General features: G+C 39.0%; 1 pseudogene; it reads left to right on the forward strand.

Annotated features, from left to right (window-relative positions):
- The first annotated feature begins 265 nt into the window (after positions 1-265).
- Positions 266-3001, forward strand: LOC104985859 (annotated as a pseudogene).
- Positions 3002-9359: the final 6358 nt, after the last annotated feature.

A 9359-nucleotide genomic window follows, 5' to 3' on the forward strand; every position in this document is an offset into this window, starting at 1 on the left:
CAGAATAGTATGCTTTATATAAATTCCATTTCTAGAGATCAGGAAAAGGGTGACATAGTTGTAACAACAGTAGCTATAATATAGATGCTGTAATGTATGCATTATAATATTGAAAGACATATTTACCTGCCATTTGTAGCCATGCTATCTTTCCATCCTCCTGTCTCTTTAATACTAGTCTTGGCAGGTACTAGATGGCTCATTGAGATTTCCTGTGCTTTATGACCCAAGTTGACAACTGTGACTTCTTCTTTGTGGCGTTCTGATGGTTATGTCATACAAGAATCACCTTATATCATTTGAGAAGCTGCTGACACAGAGCTCTGGTTTGATGGATGACCTGAGCTGCTGCTATTCCCGTCAGAGGTAAGCAGCAAGTTTTACAGGAAATTATTGGAAGAAGATACAGTGAGGGGGAGAAAGAGAAAGTAATGCACATTGCACAAAAACTGACAAAATGATTTGCTTACAGTTCCAAGCTGGTATAGCTGAGAACGGCAGGGAGGGGAAAAATGTCTCATCAATATTTAAAGAGTTGATCATATAACTGACTTGACAGGCCATTTGTAAGGGCAAATTATAGAGCAGAACTGTAAGCTATGGAGGCCACTGTGCCCTCACTTGCACTTTTCATATTTCAGGTTTACATAAAACATAAAAGAAATACAATCATGCAATTGTTTTATGTTTTTACACCAGAGATTCTCAAACTGTGTTCCCCAGAAGCAGCATCAGTGTGAGAACTTGTTAGCAAGTTCTAAGACCCCACGACTAAGACCCCACTCCAGTCATACTGAATCAGAAACTCTAGGGTGGGTTTAGCAATACATGTTTTAGCAATCCCCCAGGTGATTCCAACGCAAGTTCAAATTTAAGACCACTGCCTTCTCAAATCAATATTTGCTGTCTTGATTCCCAAACGTAATATCCTATGCACACATCTTTGATTTTCTTGAAAGATTTATATAAATAATTTATAACAAGAGAAAATAACACTGGCAAGATTAAATTAATTAAACTCTATTGCATACAAATACAAAAAAAAATACACCACGTGATATGCAATGCTGCTAATAACTTTTAGCAATATAGTAATTACTTTAAAAATATGGTTACACATCCAAGCTACAGATTGGAAAATACACATCACGTTTAGAGTAGAGTAACTCTCCATTATCAACATGATAATCCCATTCCTCCCTGTAAAATGGCTTACATGTTTATCCAGCTTGCAGTTTAGCATTCATGGTAATAGAAAGTTCACTACATTGGAAGGCAGCTCGGAGGTTAGCCAATGTACCTGTGTGTGTGTGTGGGCGGGGGGATGTAGCTACATTAAAAAACATAAACAGAGCTTTAAAAAACATCTGAGAGCCATGGAAGGAATGCAAAGCAAATTAAACAAACAAACAAACAAAAATACCTAGAGAAGCAGAACCATTTTTAGGTGAGCAAAAAGTCACCAGAAAGATTTTCCCATTGGTATATCTGTTGATTCTGGGTGGAGAATTCTGGGCCTTTGATAGAAAAAGAAAGATCAATTGAGCTTTCAGTGGTTCTTTTGAAAAACCTGGAAAATTCAAGTGCCTGAAATGTATTGTCAGTTGTTGTTGTTGTTTTTTTTTTTTTTCCTTCACAGAATAATGCTAAATCCTGAGCAAGAAACAGAATGGGGAACAAGGCTGAAAGCTTCTACAAAGCCACGGAAATGTTTCCGCAGTCCTTCAGGATCCAGTGAAGTCGTGGAGAGGAGCAAAACAGGAAGGTAGCTTTCCTCAAAAATATTGGCTCTCCAGTATTACAGAGTTTTCTTCAGGAAAACAGAAAGCAAGCTAGGCACATCAGGCAGAAAGAGTTCGTACCATAAATGATAGGCCTAAAACAAACTGTTGAAAGAGCTGGAGGAATAAAAGAGGCACACCTGCTAGTATTCAGGCATTCAGAAGGCACGAATTGCTAAAGTCTGCAAGGAAGCGAGGCGCTGCGAGTCCGGGCGGTGGATTTGGCCACCCCGCCCCCGCCGCCCCCTCCAGGAGTGCCCGGGGCCCTCCAGGCGCGCGCACCAGGGGCGCCCAGGCGGCGTGGGAACGCATCCAGGGATCCATCTGTTCTTGTGTTGGAAAGGCCTGAGGACTTCGCTTATGCAGCTTTTGAAGAATTTTTTTTTTCCCCGCGCCCGTTCGGTGATACCAGAAGGGCCATAACCTGGTTCAAACTTCTAAAGGGAAGCAGTGGTGTCCAGAAGATGACGACAGTGAAGCACCACATCCGGAAGGGCGTCCCACTAGGCCCGCGCCTGGGTGGGGGTGAACGAAGCCTTGGCCCAGATGGACCGGAACCCTGGCCACTACCACTGTGTTCTCAGAGGAGAGAGGAATGACAGCCTGGAGGAGACCCTCAGAACACACATGAACGGTGCCTTCCGGGACAGCGTGAGGTTCCAGAAGGGCGCGGGCCCCTTCTTGCAGAGGACCCTGTATCACGCGCTGCTAACCGGCCCGCACCACAGCCACGGGGTTGGTTGTTGCAAGGGAGTGAACTTCATAGCTGGATATCTGATTCTGTGGCTATTGGATGTCCCAGTGGACAGAATACTTCCGGAGTACTGCGGCCCCTCGATGCTGAGCCCAGGACAGGCCAGGAGGTCCTTCTGGAGCTGGCGAAGACCAAGCTGCTGGCGGTGGTGGCCAGGAAGGGACAGGCACAGTGTGCTATGTACTCCGGTCGTGTTGCACAGGTTTGTCTGCCTATTTGTAAAACTCCAGCCCACGTTGCTTCACATCTGGGATAGTCTGTTCAAGCAGGGCTCCAAGGTCACCTTCCAGGAGGCCCTAACCCTCAGCAAGCAACATCAGGCATTGATCTTGAAAGTTAACAGTGTCCCCGACATCTCAAGGAGATCACCAGAGGGAGCTTCGTGACGCAGTGCCACACCTTCATGCAGACAGTATTCTCGGAGTCTGGGAGCCTGTCCAGGGCCAGCATGACGGGGCACTGCTAACCCGGCTGCTGACACAGGGCTGACTCAGCTGTCTGGGCAAGGGAGCTTCCACATGCCTTCTGCTGCCAAGGCCAACACAGCTACACTCCAGCCAGGAACAAAGCAACTTAATTATCATTCTGTAAAGTTATGACCAACCTAGATAGCACATTAAAAAGCAGAGACATTACTTTGCCAACAAAGGTCCATCTAGTCAAGGCTATGGTTTTTCCAGTGGTCATGTATGGATGTGAGAGTGGACTATGAAGAAAGCTGAGTGCTGAAGAATTGATGCTTTTGAACTGTGGTATTGGAGAAGACTCTTGAGAGTCCCTTGGACTGCAAGGAGATCCAACCAGTCTATCCTAAAGGAGATCAGTCCTGGGTGTTCATTGGAAGAAATGATGCTGAGGCTGAAACTCCAATACTTTGGCCACCTCATGTGAAGATTTGACTCATTGGAAAAGACTCTGATGCTGGGAGGGATTGGGGGCAGGAGGAGAAGGGGATGACAGAGGATGAGATGGCTGGATGGCATCACCGACTCGATGGACATGAGTTTGACTGAACTCTGGGAGTTGGTGATGGACAGGGAGGCCTGGCATGCTGCTATTCATGGGGTCGCAAGGAGTGGGACACGACTGAGCGACTGAACTGAGCTGAACATACCTCTTCTCTTCATTGTGAGCTGCAAGTCACCTTTCTAGATTTTTTTTTAATCTGAGACATTAATAATATATAAAATTTGAGATGTAAGGAAAAAAACGTGTAATTCACGGGAAGTTGAAACCCTCCATAGTCGAAAGCCCATTTGCCTGGCTACCACTGCTGGAGCTATACTGACCTCTTCTTTACCCCCTACATTCTACATGTGCTTCTTGCTGGTAAGTCCTAAAATGCATATATACCTTTTACACAAAATGGTAGAGATAGAGGACAGGGAAAGATGGGTTAATGAACACAAATATGTATATAATGAATATTTCCTACTGTCCTCATTTCTGTAATTGTTCATAAGGTATTTATACCTCCTGCTATTTATAACTTTTTGTATCCATTCCATATCTGCTTTCTCCTCAACCAGATGTCTGGATGTGTTTCTAACTTGGTATATATGTAATATTTAAACTTTTTTTGTAATATTTAAATATGATTTCTTTAATTCAGGAAAGTTATGGTCTACAACTCTTTTTTCTATGGTGAATTTCAAAATAAATGTTTATAAAATATATAAATATAGATATGAATTTATGTTTCACCCTATCTCAATAAAAGATAGGATAAAAGATTATTCTACAGTAAGTAGTATTCTTAAAACTCACAAAATTTCAATGTTAGTGTCAATGAAACTTCACACTTAAGTATTAACTTCACAATTAAATATATTGGTCCCAGTTCAGTCAGTTCAGTGGCTTTGTCGTGTCCGACTCTTTGCAACCCCATGAATCCCAGCACACCAGGCCTCCCTGTCCATCACCAACTCCCGGAGTTCACTCAGACTCACGTCCATCGAGTCAGTGATGCCATTCAGCCATCTCATCCTCTGTCGTCCCCTTCTCCTCCTGCCCCCAATCCCTCCCAGCATCAGAGTCTTTTCCAATGAGTCAACTCTTCGCATGAGGTGGCCAAAGTACTAGAGTTTCAGCTTTAGCATCATTCCTTCCAAAGAAATCCCGGGGCTGATCTCTTTCACAATGGACTGGTTGGATCTCCTTGCAGTCCAAGGGACTCTCAAGAGTCTTCTCCAACACCACAGTTCAAAAGCATCAATTCTTTGGCGCTCAGCCTTTCTTCATAGTCCAACTTTCACATCCATACATGACCACAGGAAAAACCATAGCCTTGACTAGACGGACCTTTGTTGGCAAAGTAATGTCTCTGCTTTTGAATATGCTGTCTAGGTTGGTCATAACTTTCCTTTCAAGGAGTAAGCGTCTTTTAATTTCATGGCTGCAGTCACCATCTGCAGTGATTTTGGAGCCCAGAAAAATAAAGTCTGACACTGTTTCCACTGTTTCCCCATCCATTTCCCATGAAGTGATGATACAGGATGCCATGATCTTCGTTTTCTGAATGTTGAGCTTTAAGCCAACTTTTTCACTCTCCTCTTTCACTTTCATCGAGAGGCTTTTGAGTTCCTCTTCACTTTGTGCCATAAGGGTGGTGTCATCTGCATATCTGAGGTTATTGATATTTCTCCCTGTAATCTTGATTCTATCTTGTGCTTCTTCCAGCCCAGTGTTTCTCATGATGTACTCTGCATATAAGTTAAATAAGCAGGGTGACAATATACAGCCTTGACGTACTCCTTTTCCTATTTGGAACCAGTCTGTTGTTCCACATCCAGTTTTAATTGTTGCTTCCTGACCTGCATACAGATTTCTCAAGAGGCAGGTCAGTTGAATAAAATAATGGTAGGAAACTAAGAAAAATTAAACTTCAAGTCAAGTGTGATAGCATGAGTGCTATATTTCCATTTATCTGTTAATTGACAATGTTACACACTTAAAAATGCTTAGTATTAAAAATGCACTCTGACTATGGGACAGTTTTTACAATTAAACATCTTAGTGCAGTGGATGCAAAGTTATGTTCTTAATGACTATGAAGAGAATATCTCTGTAAAATAAAGTGCGCCTTTATTGAAACTCTTTTCTTTCTATTTTTTTTTTTTTCCTTCAAAACATTGTTGCTTGAGGAAAAAAAAAAAGATTTCTGTCTGTGGATCAAAGCTCTGTTCCCAGTGGAATCTCATCAATTCTGCTTGCTAAAGAAGAGGTAAGGAGGCTATGGTGGGCAGTAGGTAGAAATAAAAAGGAGACTAATGCTCAACAGTTTAACAGTTTCGACTACGTTGCATGTAAGATGATTGATTGCTGATGAATCTCCACAGTCTTCTAAATTTCATCCTAATCATAGTATGCCTTTCCGTATTGTATTTCTTTGGAAAGACAATGTTGAGACTAAATTTTCTGTCAAGTTTGCATCAGGTTTTAACAAAGGCTGTGCACTGTTTATCTGAGTCACAACTCTTTTTAGATAAGTTAAAAATTAAAACTTTTCAAAATAATAAGTAAAAATATACATAAAGAAATAGCTTTTTGATGTCTAAGAGGTAGAAAGAGAAGATACAGGGTTAATACAGGTATAAGATTATCAAGCTAATAGTAAGACATCAATGTTTTCATCAGATTCAAAGCATGTTACGTGTCTTTGATGTTAGAAAATCACCTGAGTGTTGTGAAAATTTACTTGCTCTGGAAATCAAAAGTTTTGGGTTCAAATCCTAAACATATACTAGCTCTGTGACCTTGAACAAGCTGAACATACTTCTGAATTTCTTCACAAAATTGTAGTAAATGTACAAGTCATGTATTCCTCTCATGCTTGTTTGGCAAACAAATGGTAAAACCATATCAGACATTATTTGGCAAAACTACAAAGCACCTTTTGATGTGGGATTCTTCGAGAAAGTGATGTTGTGCAGCATATGTGAGATACAGGAGATTGTACACAAACAGTACACATCAGAATCAAATGTCTTGGATTTTACCTCCATTAGCTCGTGCTTTTCTATACAATGAAAAGTGACTGTCACTGAAAAGTAGTGAAAAAAATCATTGAATTTGATAAAGATGGTTCCGGAATTGACATCTTTTTCTTTTGTTTAACAGTAATTTTCTAGCTTAGTCTGTGTTTTCTTATTTGTGAAGTGTGGAGGGGGCAGCATTAAAATTTGTGTTGAATAGCGTTAACATGTATAGAATACTAGTAGAGCTTCTAATCCATTGGATGAACTCAATAGATTTTGTTATTTTTACTTTTCTAGTTAATAAACTTTGTAAAGGTCATAGTAAGGAAATTGATAATGAAAATAAGATGGTAAAATGATATTTAGTGTTAAAATTAAGCACACTGTAAATGCTGATATACTGAAACAGGTGTAGTGGTAAGGAATCCACCTGCCAATGCAGAAGGAGCGAGAGATGCAGGTATGATTCCTGGGTTGGGAAGGTTCCCTGAATAAGGAAATGGCAACCCACTCTGGTATTCTTGCCTGGAAAATTCCATGGGCAGAGGAGCCTGGTGGCTACAGACCATGAGGTCACAAAGAGTAGGATACCACTAAGTGACTGAACAGACAAATGCAATTTATTTAACAAAGATCTGTTTTGCTATGTACATATTTTGATCTATTTCTTAAAGGTGCATTAGCAGAAACCTTAGTGGCCATAACCGTTGCATGTTGCATCCATACTAATAGTAATAAAATTATTTCTTGTTCAACAGAACTTATTATTATCATTCAACAGAACTTATATTTTTATCAAAAACAACCATATTTCTCTTTCTAATTCAGGTTGGTATTTCCCTAAGGTAGTCTGGTTTGGAGAACTGTACTTTCTGAAAGATCAATCAGCATCTTCTCTGTGAAACTGTAGAACATACACTCTCCAACTGTCTAGGTTTAACAAGCCTTAACCAGTTCTCAGTTGATTCCTTGGCTGTACTAATAACCTCAGGATCCAGCAACATCCTGGGCACTCTGCCACACTGTCTGTTCTCTATCAACAAATGTTGCCAATCAGTTTGATCAAAGTGTCACAAAGGTCAATGTCCTGCAGTTTTTGCTAAAAAAGAAATGCCTAAGAAGAATATTCTCACTTTCCTCTTACTATCTTTTATGACTTGCTTTTTAAAATGTGTTCCTATTAAATACTGAACAGAAACAAAATATATATATAAACTATATGATGCAAAGTGTTTAACATAGAACTAGCTAAATAGTAAATGCTGAAAAAGTTAACTATTATTAGAAATAATATGCACCTAAAAATGTATTTTCAGACTTAAAAGAATTTTTAGAAATTTAAGAATTTTATAAATATAAAGAGATACAGATATATTTGAACTTCCTCTATCCCATTTAATCTCGTTTATTCTCCAAGGAAACTTGGAAAATTCAGGCAATCCTGAAGTCAGTATGATTTATGCATATGCAGACTTTTATATTGATACTTTTATATATCAATATATACTGATATATATTTATACTCTAGTTTATTCTTTATATCTGTGCGTACTTTATTAAGCCTAAACCAAAACAATCATAGTTCATAAAAAAAGAATAATCTGAAGCATAGATTCAGAATTTGATCATAGTACCCATTACAAATGGTGTAATCAATTTATGCTCTTTTGAGAAGAGTCTGCATTATTTTTGCCAAGATTTGGCATTGCCAGCCTTTTTACTTTTTATCAGGCTATTGGGAATAAAATGGTGAAGGTGTTTTAAGATTTAAGATTTAAGAATTTAGATTTAAGAATTAATATTTAAGATACTAAGAATTAAGATTTAAGATATTAAGATTTAAGAATTAAGATATTAAGACTTAAGATAATGTGTTTTAAGAATTATTTACAATGTCAAGCATCCTTTTTGAGGTTTATGGGCCACATGTGATTTCTTTCCTGCAAAATGCTGCTTCATGACTTTTGATAATTATTTTCTTGGCTTGTTTGTGCTTTCACCAGTTGAAATGGTGGAGATGCTTATATGTTTTGCATATAAATATAATTTATTTTCTTACAAATATCCACTAATGGCTTGCCCAATTATTCTTATTTTGGTGCTATGAAAATAATATGATATTTTTCATATTAATACTCTCAAAATGGTCAACTTTTTAATCCTTTTGATACAATAAACTTGTATTGTAAAATAACTTGATTTGTTAACAATATTTTCCAACTCAAAGATAAATAAATAGAAATTTCTACAAGCTTTTCTAACTAAAATTTGATTTTCCACAGTTTAGCATTTAAAATATATTTTTTTTCACAGAATGAGGAGTAAATGCATTCTCCATAGATATAAAATCTGCCTCAGCACCATTTACCAAATAGTTTATGTTGTTGTTGCTCAGTTGCTAAGTCATGTCCGACTCTTTGTGACCCCATGGATTGCAGCACCCCAGGCTTCCCTGTTCTTCACTATCTCTCAGAATTTGCTCAAACTCATGTACATTGAGACAGTGACACTATCTAACCATCTCATCCTCTGTTGCCCCCTTCTTCTCCTGCCATCTATCTTTCCCAGAATCAGGGTCCTTTTCAATGAGTCGGCTCTTCACAACAGGTGGCCAAAGTATTGGAGCTTCAGCTTCACTATAAGTCCTTCCAATGAATATTAGGGTTGATTTTCTTTAGGATTGACTGAAATGATCTGCTTGCAGTCCAAAGGACTCTCAAGAGTTCTCTCCAGCATCACAATTCAAAAGCATCAATTCTTTGGTGCTCAGCCTTCTTTATGGTCCAGCTACCACATCCATACATGACTACTGGAAAAACCAGAGCTTTGACTATAAGGACTTTTGGT

This window comes from Bison bison, unplaced genomic scaffold, assembly GCF_000754665.1.
Source record: "Bison bison bison isolate TAMUID 2011002044 unplaced genomic scaffold, Bison_UMD1.0 scf7180017864061, whole genome shotgun sequence".
Taxonomy (NCBI): Eukaryota; Metazoa; Chordata; class Mammalia; order Artiodactyla; family Bovidae; genus Bison; species Bison bison.